The sequence below is a fragment of the Molossus molossus genome, unplaced genomic scaffold (genome assembly GCF_014108415.1).
Source record: "Molossus molossus isolate mMolMol1 unplaced genomic scaffold, mMolMol1.p scaffold_m16_p_6, whole genome shotgun sequence".
Classification (NCBI taxonomy): domain Eukaryota; kingdom Metazoa; phylum Chordata; class Mammalia; order Chiroptera; family Molossidae; genus Molossus; species Molossus molossus.
In genome coordinates this window covers 102,798,101-102,816,078 of record NW_023425399.1, presented here as the reverse complement: position 1 = coordinate 102,816,078, position 17,978 = coordinate 102,798,101, and the positions used below count along the sequence as shown (strand labels likewise).

At 41.6% G+C, this 17,978-nt stretch overlaps 1 long non-coding RNA gene across 1 annotated transcript; it reads right to left on the bottom strand.

Moving 5' to 3' along the window:
- Positions 1 to 8,899: 8,899 nt before the first annotated feature.
- Positions 8,900 to 16,837, bottom strand: LOC118618563. The gene is made up of 5 exons (XR_004957071.1): positions 16,737 to 16,837; positions 16,521 to 16,647; positions 14,148 to 14,242; positions 13,619 to 13,780; positions 8,900 to 10,593 (listed from the first exon to the last, which is right to left on the bottom strand). It is a non-coding gene; the product is annotated as an uncharacterized LOC118618563 (long non-coding RNA).
- Between the last annotated feature and the right edge of the window lie 1,141 nt (positions 16,838 to 17,978).

Sequence of the window (17,978 nt, the reverse complement as noted above, 5' to 3'; positions counted from 1 at the left end):
GGGGGCTAAGTGACCACTAACTACATAAAGTGACGGTCCCTGGTATCAAAACAGTCTGAGAACTATGAGGTGACAGAAACTGAGTAGAGAAAAGGACTGAAGAGATGTCAAATGGAAGTGGCCAGGAACTGAATAATGATGGTCACAGGGAGGGTTGGAAGGTAAGATAACCAAACGGCACGGGCCTCAAATAACTATGTGCTTTAGTGAGAAAAGATAAGGAGTGGTTTGCCAGCAATGATGGGGGACTAGATTTTTCGCCTTCCCCTGAACCCCCACGGACACCCCCAGTGTTGCCAAAACATGAATCATGATCACTAACAACAAAGGGAAACGTTACCCATGGAAAAGACCGTGTTTTTTTAAGGCAAACAGATGGCGGAATAACTGTTGAGAGAGACTGAAAAGTGGGAGAGTTTGTCTACTTTGTAACAGGCATTTCATGGGGCACCGAAGAAGAGTTCAGGAAGAAGGGGAAGAATGGAAAGGTGAACTAGGAGAGAGGAAATAGCAAGATAGGAATGAACATCGCTCAAGGATCGGCATGAGAAGGGGTTACCTCCACCTGAGTAGCAGGCCAGGTGGGAACTGCAGACCTTCTTGTTCCAAGGGGCACTTGGGTTAACGCAGGTTCAGGGCAACACAAGCCAAGGCCTGATGTCTCAGGATTCCAGACATTGACAGATGAGTCAGGTCTAATCCAACACTTTCAGCAAACATTTCTGAACCACGTACCATGAGCTTGGCACAAGACTAATCACTGGGGATTAGACATATGGCTCGGCTTTAGAACTGCAGGCACAATTAGCTTATAGTCCCAACATACTCAGCAAACACAATTGCTGATCCTTAAATTTGGTTTTATTCCCAATCTTCAGAGGTTATTCAATGTGCCTGGGGGTGGGGGGAGATCTCTGAAAAACAAATGTAAAGTATCTTATTTTAAAAAAAAGAAAAAATCCTCAGAAGCTCAAAGCCCAGCTGGTTGGCAGGTTCTCCCTGCCCTGTGGGAAGTCCCTTTCTCATAAGCCGGCTGTGGAAAGGGTCAGAGAAAGGAGGGAACGGAGCGCCCATTGAAGAAAGTGCTTTGCTCATGTCTTATTTCAACTCTTGGAGAATGAGACTACTTCTGCCTCAACTCCCCACCTTTCCTACGGGGTGCAAGTGGGAACTCCAAGTACAAATCCACTCTTCTACTTCTGCAGAGGAACGCCTTCTAGAAAAAGCAGTAATCTTTGAGAGTAGATAGTCATGTGGCACTATTTGTGATAAACTGGTAATAGACCTGTGGGTTCCTTATTATTTCATTTTTTATTATTATTTTTCTTTTTTATGAAGTTTATTGGGGTGACACTGGTTAACAAAATTATATGGGTTTCAGATATACAATTTTATAATACATCAGCTATATATTGTATTATGTGTTCACCTCCCCAAGTTAAGTCTCCTTCCATCACCGTTTATCCCTCCTGTAACCTCTTCCACCTCCCCCTAACCCCTTTCCCTCTGGTAATCATCACGTTGTCTGGGTCTATGAGCTTGTTTGTTTATTTATCTGTTTTGGTTAATCCCTTCACTTTTTCACGCAGCCTAGCAACCCCCCTTCCCTCAACAGCTGTGAGTCTCTTCTATCTATACGTCTGTTTCTATTTTGTTCACTTATTTTGTTCATTAAATGCCACACGTGAGTGTAAGCTTTCTGTTCAGGCTGCAAAAATGATGTATAATTTCAGAGTACGGTCTAAGAGCTTAGTTAAGTCCTGAAGAACCATCTAGAAAATGTTCTCTGAAATTACGTATTCTTTTTTCTACCTGGCTATGTTTGCATAGTTAATGTGGGAAAGCGACATGGATTCTGTATCTGAAGAAACTGGTTTCTTCAATGGTTGAAATCTAAAAGAAAATGAATTCTATATCTAAATGATTACCATTTGGTCACACGATAAAAGGTCTGCAGAGTAGAAATGCCTTTATGAAACTGTGCCTATTTTCATGTTAACACTGGTGAAATAAACACTGTTGTGAAACATATTGATTTACCAGTAGAAAATTAGACATTTTATAACAAGTGGGGAGCTCAAAATATAAGTGAAATGGAAGAGTTAAAAACATTTCTACTACTCACTGGATTTCAAGTTGTTCAACATTTGTAGGCTTGTTTTGTAATTTCCTCCCATTCCATGTCAACCAATTTCACAATCCCAGCTCTAGAAACATTGGTCACTTTGTTCAATGCCTTTTGTAGTTGCAGATTTCAGGAAATACTGGACTTAATTAACACTAAGTTAGCTATGATACATCTACCCCAGGGTGGATTCAGTTCAACCTGTGGAGCAGATACATTCTGTAAAACTGCAATTTAACCAGGCCACCACTTGACTGAAAATACACGTAACTATTTTTCTTTTATGAGCCTTTCTAGCAAGACAATGACTCTGAAATCCAGTATAACATTTCTTCCATCAACATACTAGTCCATTAATATCAACATATTGAAATATCTAAAAAGACATAGCTAGACCATCTATTTTTGTGAAAGTTCCAATTCCTTTGTATAAATTATTAGGAAACCCTTCTGGCAACTGTCCAAACCACTTTAAATTCTAGACATGCTTAACTTCAAAACATTGCTTAGATGAGGGTATCAATTACCTCCTACTGAAATGAAAAGCAAGCAAGCCTCTAGCTTACCTGTCATCTCCTCCTTAAAACCATGCCTCTAGCCTATTGTCTTGACTTTTGTAATTACTCAACTGTTTTCTTCATTGAAACAGGAAACTTGAGGGACCGTAGAAATTATCTAGTCTCATTTCCTCACTTAACAGATTTGCAGAGCTGTGGTGAGGTTCGGTTCCCTGACAACCCAGTTCACCATTCACAATTTCTGTCCTTTTAGTTTAGTTTTAAACTTTGACTAAGGCAGAAGCTGTAGTTTCTTTGAGAAGTCACAGGTAAGTATCCAAACCGGAAAAAAACTGATCAGAGTGAATTAAGAAGCCAGCTTAGCTACAATGAGTAAAAGATGGAGCAAGAAGATCCTCTTCCTGATTGGAAGGAGGCTGGCTTGGAAAGTTGTCTGGTGCATACTGTGTAAATAAATTCTGACAGGCAAGTTACATTAGTGTTTACCTCTGTGTCTGTCTGGAAGATCAAAATAGTCTTTAAACTGGATATTGTGCTCAAGACCTACATTCTCACTAAACCTTGCCTGGTGAGCTGAGAAAGAATCTATCATCAGGACATCATTCACTGATGACGTTACCTTCTAGTTCACGTCTATAATAATTGTTCTACAAAGAACTCCGTGTGAACTTGAAAACTTGTCATTTTACATTTATCTTCCTCATTTACTTTATTCCATCATACCTTTCACAGAGGGTAATGTAGTTGACAAAACTTGGTTCACTACTCAAAATAATCATTCATTCATTCATTCATTCAACCAACCAACACCTGTTGACATCAACTTCGTGCCTGGAAGAGCCCTGTGCTACTTGCGGTGGGTTCAGGAGATAACAGACAGTGAGCTCAGTCAAGTAAGGAGACTGATACTCAAGCAGGTGATTAAAGACAGCGTGGTTTGTGCTTTGATAAGGTACTTACCTCTTTGGGTTCTCAAAGCGTGGTGCCAAAGCACGTAACCCGGTTGGTGATGTCAGGGAAGTCATTCCTAGAGTTCAACAGCTAGGCTGGGATGGAAGGATGGGTGAGGAGTAGGCAGGGGAAGGAAGAAGAGGGAGAGTTCCAGGAAGAGCCAGCAGCCTCTGCAGAGACTGGTGGAATCACGGGGTGCATTAGGCACAGGCTGGAGAGATCCTGTTCCTGGGCACCAGCTCCCCTTCCGTCTGTGGCTCCCAGTGTTTGTGTTCTCACGCTAGCCCACATGTGGCCTTTAGCAATTTCATTTTTTTTTAAATTTAGTTGAATTTCTAACTGCTGTATTGTGACCCCATCTTCCTATTGTGTCCTGCCACTGTGAGCCAGTACCTGGGTCCTACCTTTCCTTGGAGACACCTGTCTTTATTTGAGTGCCAGGCTAGTAGATTGCCCTGTGATGTCAGTTCTCTGTTGAGTTCAAAATGTCACGACTTTGTGGATTAGCCATCTTTTTCTTGTTAGGGGGAAAGTGATGCTCTTTCCAGCTAACTACATCTCAGGACACTGGTGTTTCAGGCAGCCTAACTGCGCTGAATTCCATCTTCTAGTATAGTCCTTTCTTTTTATCTTGAAATAGCATTGCATATTATATAATCTGCTTTTTTACAACCTTGTTTCTCAAGACGCTTGAAAATGTCATCACTATATTGGATTTCATCATGTAGGCCTTCCGCTTTTTGGACATTGTTTTTCCAATGCTTTGCCTTTGTAAAACTGCAAAAATCTTATTTGTACCATATTTCAGGTATTTCCTCAGTATATATTCCAGTGATCTGACATACTCTGACAAAGGGTATAACATTTAAAGTTATCAATCCAGCTTGCCAAGTTTTGTCCCTCAATGCATTCTCTCAAACATACAATACAAAATATTCCATAATTCAATCAGAGCGCTATCCACCAAATACAAGATTGCTTACTTCACTTCATGCTCACCACAACTGAGTGGATTTTATTCCCAGTGCCACTAAGGAAAACAAAGGTATTTGTTATTTTATCTTAAGTTACTTCTATTGAAGATTTTGTTACTGAGTTATTATTCTGTTTCTTCAGATTTTTTGCTAATATCCTTTGTACATGTAATTAAAGAGAACTCCGTGATTTTCTGAGAATAGAATTATCTTTAAGCTTTTAAAAAAATGTTTTAATGTTTTTATTGATTATTTTAGAGAAAGAGGAAGGGAGAGAGAGCTAGAAACATTGATGAGAGAGATACATGGATTGGCTGCCTCCTGCACATCCCTGACTGGGGATCGAGCCCGCAACCCGGAAATGTGCCCTGACCAGGAATCGAACCAGGACCTCTCAGTCCCTGGGACAATGCCCACACTGGCCAGGCTCTTTGAGCTTTTATATTTCGTTTCTCTTCAGAGAAAAGAGTGTGCCTCAGCCTACTCCAAAGCTTATGGGTTGTCCCTCAAATTCCAGGGAGTCACAGCTGTAGGAAGACAATCTCCTCCTGGGGAACAGCTCTCCAGAAGGCACAGGCCTTCAGTGCAGCAGCTGGAAGCTGAGCCCTGCGGCTGCTGTTTAGTCCATGAGCAGGTGGATTCCTGAAAAATCTAGTGCCCTGGGAAGGAAAATCAGAGTTATAACGGCCTTTCTTGGTCCTCTTAGAGTGACTTAACTCCAACACAGTGTTGAATTGATGAAAACATATCCCCAGAAGGTCTTACTAGTTGTCATATTCTGCACCAGGGTGCGATCTGAGCCCTGGCGAAGCCTCTCTTGGCTGCACTGAGCTGTTTCCAGGCAGCTGCATGTCGGCCAGCTCGGCGGTGCCCTGGGAACTGTTGCATCTTCACTTGAAACTATTTTCAACATACACTTTCGTAAAGTAGGCTTTTAATATTAGCTCTGAGAAGGAAAGTCACAGTAGCTGCTGAGCGATCTTTTGCCCTGATGTGATGAAGTTGCCATGACTCAAGCAACAACAATCCTAAATAAGTTGCATTATATCTTTAGCTTCACTGAAAGTCACTCCAGCATTGACCCTCGAAAGGGAACAGAAGTGCTGATCGAAACAGAACCCCAGATGTCGAGTTCCGACGGCCTTCTGCCTCCCCTAGATCAAACGGCTGACAAGTCATCCTAGATTAATAAATAGGAAGGACTTGAATTTGTGAGCCAAGATTAAGGGGTTGAAATCATTGCAGATCTGAAGGGAAAATTTAAAAAGGAATACTCCAAGAATATGAAAGACAGCTGCCCAAAGTATCAACCCGTATGAGAAAACCAGAAACCTTGCCAAGGCAGCTAAAGAAAAAAGTTAACATCAGCATCCAGGAAAACTGAAGTTAAAAGATCAGATTTCACCAGGTGTAGTCTTGAAACAAAGTCAAGGTTTGTTTGGCCACAGTTTTTTTGTTTTGTTTTTTGTTTCTATCCTCACCTGAGGACATTTTTGCGTTTATCTTTAGATAGACCAGGGCCGGGGACAAACTGCAACTGAGGTACATGCCGTTAGCGGGAACCAAACCCGGGACTCTGTGATCCGGAGACTGACGCTCTAACCACTGAGCCAAACCGGCCAGGGCTGGCCACAGGTTTTTAATATTAGATGTCTATGTTCCATTACCTGGCCAGCAGGGCTGTGTTCGTCCTAAAGCAGTTGTATTCGGAAGAGCTGCCTGGAAGCTAGCTAAAATCATACGAGGTATTGTCTGTGATATGCCCACAAAAAAAAAAGTTTAATTTCTGGTAATAGTGTTAGGAAGGGAAAATATACTATAAAGTTCCAAAGCAAAGGCTGAGATCTGAAAATAAGTGACAAAGACATAGGAAACAGAGACAGCAAGTAAGGTGTGTCAAGTTTCATCAGGTAAAGAGTGAGAGAACATTCCAGAAGGGTGCTTACCCTAGGAACTAGATCTGCCTTCCAGGGAAGAAATTACTGAGAGTTGATTAAGAATTAGGCTGTTTCCCCCACCTGCTACCACTGACCATCCTTTTCCAACGTCAGCGGGACCCGCACCCTCCTCGGTACTATGGGAACTTACGAACTCCACGTGGAAGGAAACTGAGCATTCTGAAAATGATCCAGTACATTATTAACAGGTGGGAAATAAGTCTTATAAAAAATTAAAAGAATTGAAATGATTCAATTTAAACAAAATGGGCTAAAAAGTGTTTTATTAATATTAACATTTAAGAGTTCAATGTTATTTTCTTGCAGAGTCAGGCCTTAAAAATTATCTTTCAAATACAAACATTTGAAATCTGAAACAAATATTTGTTGGGGTCTACGATATGCCAGGTAGATGCAATAAAAGGTCTATTCTCATGGACCTTACATAATACAAGTCAGCTACTATGTATTCATTTATTCAACATGTATTTTTCTAAAGACCCATTTTGTTATAGGCTGGGGAAATCTTATTCTGCATGAAATAGGCTGTACATGTTTTTCTTACAGGTATGAGTAAACTTCAGATTATTTATCAGTCTGATGATAAGTAGATCTGTGAAAGAATTGGAAAATGCTAACTCTAAATCAGAAATTTAATGGTCTAACCAGTGATGTTTTGAACATCTCACAAAATATTCTTAACTAAAACAGCAAGGAGGAAGTGAAGGCCAGTGCACATATACAAAATCTCAATTAACATATTTACTAAAACGTCATTACTTCTAAGCACATATCATTAAAATAACTCACCTAGTTAAAATTAACAATGAGTATGCTTTCAGGTCCAACTTTCAGATATTTTATTTTATTTTATTTGTTGAAAGTATTACAGACACCCCCCTTTCTTCCCCCCTTGATCCCCCTCCTTCCCACTCCCACCCCTCTCCTGCCTTCCCCAAACTAAGATTTTAAATGATTTAAAATTTGCACAGAAGCTTTAATTTTGAAGTTTTTCTTGGAAGTATTTGGTAAATGAAACATACCCACCTTGATCGTATATATAAAATCAGTTAAGTAGGTTTATTTTGTACATAGTTGGTCTGTAATTTTTTTCTTGAATATCTAGAACAAGATTCTGATTTCTAATATTTGTAATTAGAACTTATATCACTGTATTGTCATTCTTAGACTAGGACCTTTGAACCAGTGATTCTCAAACCTGCCCGGACATTACAAACATCTATGAAGTTTTTATAATTATAGATTATTAGTTCCAACCTAAAGATCCTTGATTTACTAAGTCTGGGGTATTATTAAATCTGGTAGAAGTATTAAGAATTTTAAAATTAAGTCTAAATTAATCAATTTAATGCTCAATTTGCATTGCTATTTTTTTCTATCTTCTGTCTATAGTACATAATTGGGACTTAAGACATGTCTTTTTTAATTGATTGACTTGCAAGATTTTAGAAAACTAATTATGTAATTAAAAAAATTTTTTTTCTTTATTGATATTTAGAGAGAGAGAGGAGGGAGGGGTAGAGAGAGATAGAAACATCAATGAGAGAGAACATCGATTGGCCGCCTCCTGCATGCCCCTCACTGGGGATCGTGCCCACAACCTGGGCGTGTGCTCTGATCGGGAATCGAACCGGTAACCTCTTGGTGCATGGGTCGACACTCAACCACCGAGCCACACCAGCCAGGCTAATTTTGTAATTTTAAAAGAGATTCAAATGCATCTTCAATAATATTAATGCAAATAGAATATAATTGTTTAAAGGTAACTGCAATCTAAAGAGAAACTGAAGAAATATAACTTCACCATAAAAGAAAGAATTATAATAAAGTCCAATATTTTCTCTACAATAAATTTGTTTAAATCTCCCCATACAAAATTTATGTTTATTATTCATGTAATTTGTGTACAGAGGAATGTAATGTTCTGAACTGAAAACAATACATATTAAAATCTAAATGGCTCTTTTATTATAAGAAGTTGTTTTTTTAATAAAACTTCTTTAAGATTTGCTAAATGAACAAATTGGGTTATTTTTCCTATGAAATTATATTATTTTGAATAATAGTACCAAGAGCAGATTCTTTATAGTTTAAATGTTCAGTTCTTTTTTTTTTTTAATCCTCACCTGAGGACATTTTTCCATTTTAGTTCAGATAGAGTGGGAGGGAGAAAGAGGAAGAGAGAGACAGAGAGAGCAACATTGACGCGAAAGGGACATATCGAGTGGCTGCCTCCTGCACGACCCCAACCAGGGCCGGGGACGAATCACAACCCAGTTGCATGCCCTTGACCGGAATCGAACCCGCGACTCATTGGTCCACGGACTGACGCTCTAACTGCCGAACCAAACTGGCCAGGGCTAACTGGTCAGTTCTTTAAAAACAGTTTTAATACATTTAGAAGTCCTCAGTGTCGATTCAGTGAAAATCAAAATAATTATTGCACTATTCATTGTCTAAATTCTTGTTCTTAAGTGGCACCGTGGAGCCACGGCAGGTGTAGCACAGTAACAGCAGCAGGTACTGACTCGGCTATTGCGGAAGAGATGCTCCAGTGGGGAAGCAGCTGGTGGGGAGGACAGCTGCAGGTAACCTGTAGTGATACCAATATTAACGTGCCACAGAAGAGAACATGTTGACTGATGGTAGGTCTATTAGGTAAAGTGATAATATGGCGGTGGTAGCTGCAGGTTCAGACAAACAGGTGTAGTTTACAGACAGCTAAAGGAGACTGATGACCATTGTTATTGTAGGCTAAGTGGACATTACAGTAGTTACAGGCTGAACGGACGTGGCAGTGGTTATAGAGTCCATTGAAGTGAATGTAGGTGTACATTAAAAGAGATGGTAGAAGCAGTGATTATTTTGGTTGTCAGCTAAAATAAAGTTTTACTGAAATTTGATGTTGTAATTAATTGTAGCTGCTGTCGATTCCTCTGAAATGGGGGCATCTGTGGTTTTAGTTCAAGTAGGGGTGATGGCTGTTGTGGTCGTTAAGTTCAGTTGAACCTGTGGTGGTTGTAGGTGCAGTTCAAGTGATGGTTGTGGCTATAGTGCTGTGGGTTCTGTGGATGTTGAAATGGTTGTAGAGTCTGTTGAAGTGTCTGTAGTTGTAGATTCAGTTGATATGGTTGTCACTGTAGGTTGAGAAGCAATAGGGGTTTCTTCCTGAACTGCAATTTCAGGCTCCGCATTGTTTAGGTATACCTTGATAACAATGGAAGAGTTGTCACTTCCTTTATTATTCAACAGGCATATTACAAGTGCTCCAATTGTCGTTGTTATCACACAAACTAAGAAACAAGCCAAAAAGACGTTCCACAGAGACCAATTACAGCAGCAATTTTCTTTCACTTATGAGTGTCAATGAAAATATTAGTAATAAAAAAACAAAAAGCCTTCTGATTTATCATCTCTTTGGTGTTATTTACAACTGAGTGCATTTACATCATTTGAATCCCTACAATCTCTGAAGATATTTAGGCTTAAAGTCCAAGTTTTTATCCAGGTGGAAGTAATTGCATGCCTTCTCTAACTTTGCGGAAAATCAAAATCTGTATATATGTCATCTTCTCTTATTCTATTTTCCAGTGATGGGTAGGCATGTCTTCGTCTTTTCATGTAAGCAGAACAACATTTTAATGGTAAATTCTCTGTCATGCACCTGACCCTCCACTGGACATTGTCGTTACCCCAACCACTCTACTTCCAAAATCACTTCCTCAAGAACCCATTGTTCTAACCACCATCTCCTCTCTTTCCATCTTGTTTGTTCAGTTATTTATATAACAACCTAAATTTATATAACAATTAAAATACAATTTTATTAAAATCTTCAGCCCGCAGCCTTTGCTTCACTCATATTCCTCCTTATTCATCTTTTGTTCTATGGTCCATTGCTTCAATAACACTTATTAATTCCCCGAAACCTCCCGTTCCCCTTCTCACTTCTTCCAGCTGCCAGACAGACGGCATTCTGCTTTCTCTGGGCCCGCCCTTGAGCAGCCACACTGCTGGGGAGATCAAGCACCTGGGCTGCAGAGCGGGTATAGATGCGTGATCACCAGCTTGAACAGAGAGAAATGTCGACATGAGAGAGACACATCGACTGGCTGCCTCCCACACAACCCCAACCAGGGCTGGGGACCGAACCACAACTGAGGTACGTGCCCTTGACTGGAATCAAACTCGAGACTCTGGTCTGTGGGGCCGACGCTCGGACTGCTGAGCCAAACCAGCCAGGGCACCCATATGTGGAAATCAATGAACAAGCTGAGCTGCCAAGCAAAACTGAGACAGACTCATGGACAGAGAGCAGACAGACAGCTTTGCGCAGGGGGAGGGGAGGAGCACAGAAGAAGGAAAAAGAGCGAGAACTCGTGGACGTGGACGTGGACATGGACAAGTGTGGTGATGGCAGGGAGTGGGGAAGGGGGGAGTGGAGGGGGAAGAGCGCATAGAGGGGATAAATGGTGATGGGAAAAATCAAATCAAATAAAAGATGACCCAGACCCACTATAACCAAACTCAAAGTCATAATCTCCCCAGTGACCCCTGGCTAGCTCTCACATTTTATTAAATGGCATCGCCATTTTTCCATTCAGTTCCAGAAGCTGAAGCAAAGAGGTCATCTTTGAAGCCTCCTAATCCATGACCAAGCCTGTTAACTCCATCTGCTAAATATCTCCCATTATTGTCGACCTCACCACCCAGAAGGCGGCATGGTCTCCTCGGGCACCCATGTTTGCACCAATACTTGAGTATTGCTCAGTGGTTTATCAGAAGAGAAATGACACACCAGGAGGGTTTTCCATAATTTTTCTTACAGGATTCCCAATATTGACAGCCTGGTGATGAATCAACTCCTAATAATAGCCCTATATAACTCCCCATCGTCCGGCAGGGAGGTAGCTGCCCAGGACCTAGAATGACCAGAGAATCCACCCGAGGGCATTGGCTCTTCCCAAGCTTATTCCCTGAAAGTGCACAAAGAAAAGAATCCCCTAGAAGCGTTCCAATGATGTGTCTTTTAACCCTGCTCACTTCGCACTAATCCTGGTCATAGATTAACGACTTACTAGCGTGGTAAACATGCAGTTGGAGGTTAGAAACCCCAGTGCTGGAATCGACGCTCTGCTAGGCTAGCGGCTTAGCTTCTCAGAGACCCTACTCCTCATGTACGAACTGGTGATAAAATGGCTTGTGACTTTCAGGGTTAGCTTGAGAATTAACAAAACCGAATTGCTCTGTTCATGCTAAAGTGTTTTTGCAAATATTTATTGTTAATGTTCTTAGTCACCAAAGCAAAGTGGAAGAGTGCATTGAAGAGGTGTGTCAGATCTCTGACGTCTTAAACCCTTTCTTAGCTTCTCTGGGCCCCGGACGCCCTTATCTTGAAATACAGGATTCAAAGTACCTCTCACTAGTCCTCAAAAATACTTTCATTTTGGATACAGGACAGCATAGGGATTAAGATCAGGAGCTTTGATCAGAAGATTTGGGGGTTGGGCTTGAGCTCTGCCACATGTGAACTGTGTAGCATTTGGCAACTTTGTCTTTCGAAGCCTCGGTTTCCTCATAATGATAATGACGTCTACCTAAGATGAAAGACAAGATTAAGGAAGATGGTGTTTGTAAAGTGCCTGGCATAGTGTCAGGAATGTACATGTTCAATTGTCTAATGTGAGAGGATGAGAGCAAAACCCTCAAGGAATGGGATGCAACACTCATGCCTTACACACAGACTGGAGTCGATCTTCAACGTTACAAAACATGGGCCACAGTACGTGTTGAGTTTCGTGTAAAGGGCGACAGCCCCAAGGCAGCAGGGGTAGAATGAAGGCGGGGGTCACCAAGGCCAGGGCAGTGAGGACCACTAAGTTCAAGTTAGCCCTAGAAAAATACCTTCTTTACCTTGACTGAAGGTGCTTTAATGGAGTCTATAATCCTTCCTTTAAAAGAAATTGTAAAAGAGCAGCTTCATAAAATAAAATGCATGTAACCAGAGAACAGGATACCTAAGTTCTCCTGTTTCTGTTTTTGTCACTTTGGTACAAATTATGTGAATTCTGGCACATCTCTTAGATTTCATAGGCCATATTTCCCCTGCTTTTTAAATGATGGAATGGGACAACATCCGTTATTCTCATTACTGGTTGCATTTTAAAAATATTGATGCATAGACCCCCAGAGACTCTGATTTAATTGGCCTGGGGTGGGGCTCAGCCACTGGTACTTCAGAAACAATCCCTGGGTGATTCTGATAGTCAGTAAGGGTTAAGAATGCCCCGATCAGATGTTACTTTATCTCTGCAAACAAGAAGAAAGATTTGCTAACTCCACCCTGTGTAGCTCACTCACTCTTTCACATTGCCCAGCAACAGTATAAACAGTTTATATTTTTTTATCCAGAGCAACCCAACCAAATTTCCAAGCAGAAATAGCAATTTATAGCCAAGGCCAAGTTTCCAAGCGAGGGCTGAAGATTTAGAGATACAATCCTAAGGTAAGTTCATTCAGCCAACAAATAAGGTCAGGAACCAAGGAGAGACGAGTGTGGTCTCCAAAGCGAGTGGAGAAAATCTGGAGAACAAAGCCAGGTTTCTCTATGAAGGTCACAGGTAGCAGAGGGCAGAATCGAGGGACAAAAGGAAAGTGCCACAAACATTGTTCAGAGGCTGGAGCAATGTAAGAAAGGTAAGTGATCACCAATGGAGTGGGATCCTTGAAGCTTTAACTATGACCCATCCCCATCGGAGTCTAATAACCTTCCCACTGCCACATGCATGGGCTCCCCTGCCCCTCCCCATTCGTACTTTACATTTATTCCTTTTAATTTCACATACGTCCTCTACTTGAATACTTCAGTCCCCAGCTAGAACGTTAGCTCTTTGAAAACAGAGACTACGAAATATTCTCCTTCTTAGGACTTACCTTACAGTGACTTATAATTTAACAGGCAATACGGCAAAGGCTTACCATGAATGTGGGTGAATTAAATGAGTGAATACATTTCCCAGGAAAGAATAGAACAAACACATCCCTGTAAAGAGCACATCCCAACAAGGGTCAGAGCTGCTGTCCCAGCATTACCTGTGCATGGGGTGATTCTGTGTGTGGGCGTGCTGGGTGTTCGAGACTCCTGGGCTCACACAGACCCCAGTTAGGTTGGAAGAGCCTTCACCGGTGATGCCATCTGAAAGTGGACGCCAGCGTGCAGAGCGCTGAGCCTCCTGGTCATCCGAACACGACTGGCTACAGAGATAAAGCATAGGTGAGCAGGAGGCCACGGTGTTAAATCTGTGAAATTAAACTCTCTGTCAAAAGCAAACGAGAATGTGACTTCTATGAGAAAGCAAGATAAAATTTCTAAAAGGAATAAATAGTTTCAGATCTAGACAGATTATTATACATCACATTTCGACTAATTTGTGTGACTGATTTTCCAGATCGGGACTGTGTAGGTAGAGCTGTGCCAAAAGAGGCAGAAGAACGAGATAGAGTGAAAATGAGAGAGGAATAGGTTCAGGAATTTATGGATCTTAATCAGACATTTGGTTACATCTCAAAAACAATGTAGAATCGTCTGGGGCTCTTCAGCTCATGGGATAATAACACTTACTTCCTAGCTGTGAGTTAAAGGCGTCTTCACCACCCCCAGCTCATCTTCAAAAGGAGGACACTGAATCGACCCACTTGTAGATTTGCTGTGAGGATCTGTGAGGAAGTCAGGCAGAGCAGACCCTCAGTAAGTGTTAGCTTCCGCACTGTGAGTATCAGTAGTCATGTTTTTATTCCTGCTGCTACGACAGCTAGTTAGTTGTCACTGATCATGTTGATATAATAACCCATTAGTAGATAGCTATAAAATTGCTGGTCCAGCAACCAATAAGTTTCATAAAATTGTCAAACTGGAATTGTGTGTGGTCATTTGTTCGTTAGGAAGTATCATTAACAATATAAAAATAAATAATTGTTATTAAATATAGACAAAATGGCATACTCTTGGCAGTAAAGTATTTGCTAAGTTAGGTTTTTTCTAAATGTTGTATCAAAGAAATAAAGAAAACAGCTCTATGGTGATTGGGTAACATTTAACCAAGTCCATATTATTCACTAGGGAAATTTCAGCAAAGTTGGATTTACCTTTAATAACAACCTTGCCTATTTTTCTAAGTGCTGATTCTGTTTCTTTAGTTATTACCCAATTTGCCTGAGGCTGATGATAGTTTAGTGCACTTTGTAAACAAAGTAAAATTCACTCACTAGGCCGTTTTCTAGAATTTTCTGGCCCTATTGGAAACACAGCTCTTTCGAAGAAGGAAGATGATACGTGGCATCTATACCAAGGGTGGAGAACCTATGATCTAGACTCAGCTCTGAGTAATATTGTAGCCCAAGTCATAATTTTTACTGTGTTAGGTTGCTCTTAATATAGGCAGAGTTTCTATACATAGTTGGAATAGCTGGAGAACTGTGAATAATGTTCAATGTGATACTCAGCCTTAACTAATAATGGCCGTAGGCAAGTAACTATGGCTATAGCTGTAGTTACCAAAGAAAGTTCTATAGGTTTTTCCCATAACTTTTTAAGGATTAACTTAAGATCTCCTATATCCCAAAAGAAAAACAAACACTAGAATTTATTTATTTATTTATTTATTTGGTTTATAATCTTCAAATTATTCTAATGTTCATTATTAAATTTGGTCTTCAGAAAAAAATATATTTCTAACTATGCCCCAAATGTTCATAATAAAGTGAAACATTCAGTCAGCTGTCCAGATACATGCTGTAAAAAACAACTTAAGATATCTATAGATATCTTCTGGTTTCTTGCTATCTAGAGAAACTAAAGGTGATGAGTACTTGGCTAAAGGGATTTTTTTTCCCATTGGCTAGTTCCAGCATCCTGAGGACCCCATTTTGATATCTCAAGTTCAGAAGAGACAAAAGAGAACATTTTGAGGCAGATCCTTTGTTCAATGACCGAAGAAGACAAACCCCTTTACTTTTGGTGAACCAGGAATCGTCAATGGCAGGGGAGGGAAAACTTTTTTCTGCCAAGGGCCATTTGGATATTTATAACATCATTTTTGGCCCATACAAAATTATCAATTTAAAAATTAGCCTGCTATATTGGTGAGGCTAATTTGGTGAGGCGGGTGGTGGTAGCTGGTATTGATTTCTTGGGCCTCATATAGCCCGCAGCCTGGATGTTCCCCACCCCTGGTCTATGGGATCCTTTTATTCAACTAGCACTGAGCAACAGGACTTTCTCCTTTGGCTTATGGTGCAGGCCATTAATACAGGCTGGTAGCCATAGCCCCAAAATGCAAAGGCAAATATCTCATTTATTCTTCACGCAGTGAATTTTAACTTATTGTTTTAATTTTTAGCACATTTCCATCAAAGATCATTGGTTCAGACATAACCAGATACATAAAAAGCACTTACTAACTATATAGTGAAGGTTTGATTCCTAGTGGAAGGTTTTTAAAATAGACAAAAGATCATATTTTTGTACAAAGTAGAAATGTTCAGAGGATTTCTTTCTTAGGCCTAAAGACAATATCCAGGATTAATATCAGGATTTCCAGCACATTTACAAACCTGAGTTCTGACAGGGTTACAAATTATACATGAAATCTAAGAATCAAACTGTAAAAATATAACCTCAAAACTAAACCAAAGGTGGTGAATGAAGACGAAAAATATAGAAAGTTAAACGGATCTATTCACATATCATGTGGTCATAGAAATATTTCTAATGCTTTATATCAGAAGTATACAAAACAATTTCTAAATTACAATATAGTAGAATAGAGCATGAAAAGTTGAAGCGAAAAATATAATACACGGCTACTCTTCCTTTTAGAGAAGAATGAAAATTATGACATTGACTCCATAGTCGTAAAGAGATTAGATTATTCTTAAATTCCGAAAAAAAGACTGTCCTGTGAGCGAAATATTACCATACAGCAACAGTACTCACCAGCTTGTTTTCAGAGTGCTCAGTGTTCACTGCGTATTTCCCATGTTTCCTGTCCGTTCTTGCGTTTGCAACACTCTAAGCTTAACTCCAAGAATATTTTCCAGCACATGCACTGCGCTTTATAACTCTGAGAAATAGTTAAAACGATTGGTGAAAATTCAACTCTGATGCATCAGGGCAGGTGGGGATTAAACAAAATAATAAATTATTACTCACTAAAACCAGATCCACCTCGGAGGAGGAAATGAATTAATTACAGAAAGACACAAGAAAACCCATCCTGGCTCTGAGCAGTCCCGGGACTACCACCCTCAACAGCCCTCCCGACAGAAAGCAACTCTGAAAATCTTACCTAATTTTTCCTTTCCAATCCTTCTTGGCGAGGCTGGGTGCGGCTGCCACCTAGAATTAGACATGCCCACGAGGACAGAGAGTGCCGAAGTCAAGCTCCAAATAAGAGCAAGAACCTGGCGACTCCCAGGTGGACACCCTGCACCTCTGTGCAGGCTTCACTCGACGGGACCAGGGCATCTGAGAGGGTGGCAGAGACTGAGAGGGTGGCAGAGACTGAGGAGGTGGCAGAGACTGAGGGGGTGGCAGAGACTGAGAGGGTGGCAGAGACTGAGCGGGTGGCAGAGACTGAGAGGGTGGCAGAGACTGAGAGGGTGGCAGAGACTGAGGGGGTGGCAGAGACTGAGAGGGTGGCAGAGACTGAGCGGGTGGCAGAGACTGAGCGGGTGGCAGAGACTGAGAGGGTGGCAGAGACTGAGCGGGTGGCAGAGACTGAGAGGGTGGCCGAGACTGAGGGGGTGGCAGAGACTGAGAGGGTGGCAGAGACTGAGCGGGTGGCAGAGACTGAGCGGGTGGCAGAGACTGAGGGGGTGGCAGAGACTGAGGGGGTGGCAGAGACTGAGAGGGTGGCAGAGACTGAGCGGGTGGCAGAGACTGAGCGGGTGGCAGAGACTGAGAGGGTGGCAGAGACTGAGCGGGTGGCCGAGACTGAGCGGGTGGCAGAGACTGAGTGGGTGGCAGAGACTGAGCGGGTGGCAGAGACTGAGAGGGTGGCCGAGCGTGGGTCAGCCGGCAGCCACGCGGCCCATATCGTTCTGTCTGTCAGAACAGTGCGGCCCGGATCTGGGAGCTGAGTCACTGAAGGGATGACAGTCCGCAGGGACGGACACAAGAAGAGTAAGAGCGTAGGGCGCCAGGCCTCATTAAGCAGTAGCAGCAACTAGACAGGCTACTAGAATGGACATGTAAGAAAACCTCAGGTGTACCACGAGGGGCAAAGAGAGAAATCGGGGCTTGTAAGGTCCAGAGCTGTAACTAGGGTATCAGAAATGGGGTCCTGTGGGGAACTGAGGTCAACCCCAAACCTGGGATTAGAATAAGACCCCAGTGCTCAGAGGTAGGACATCGGAGCCCTGGTCAGGGTACGTGGGCCGTGCAGGACCCAGC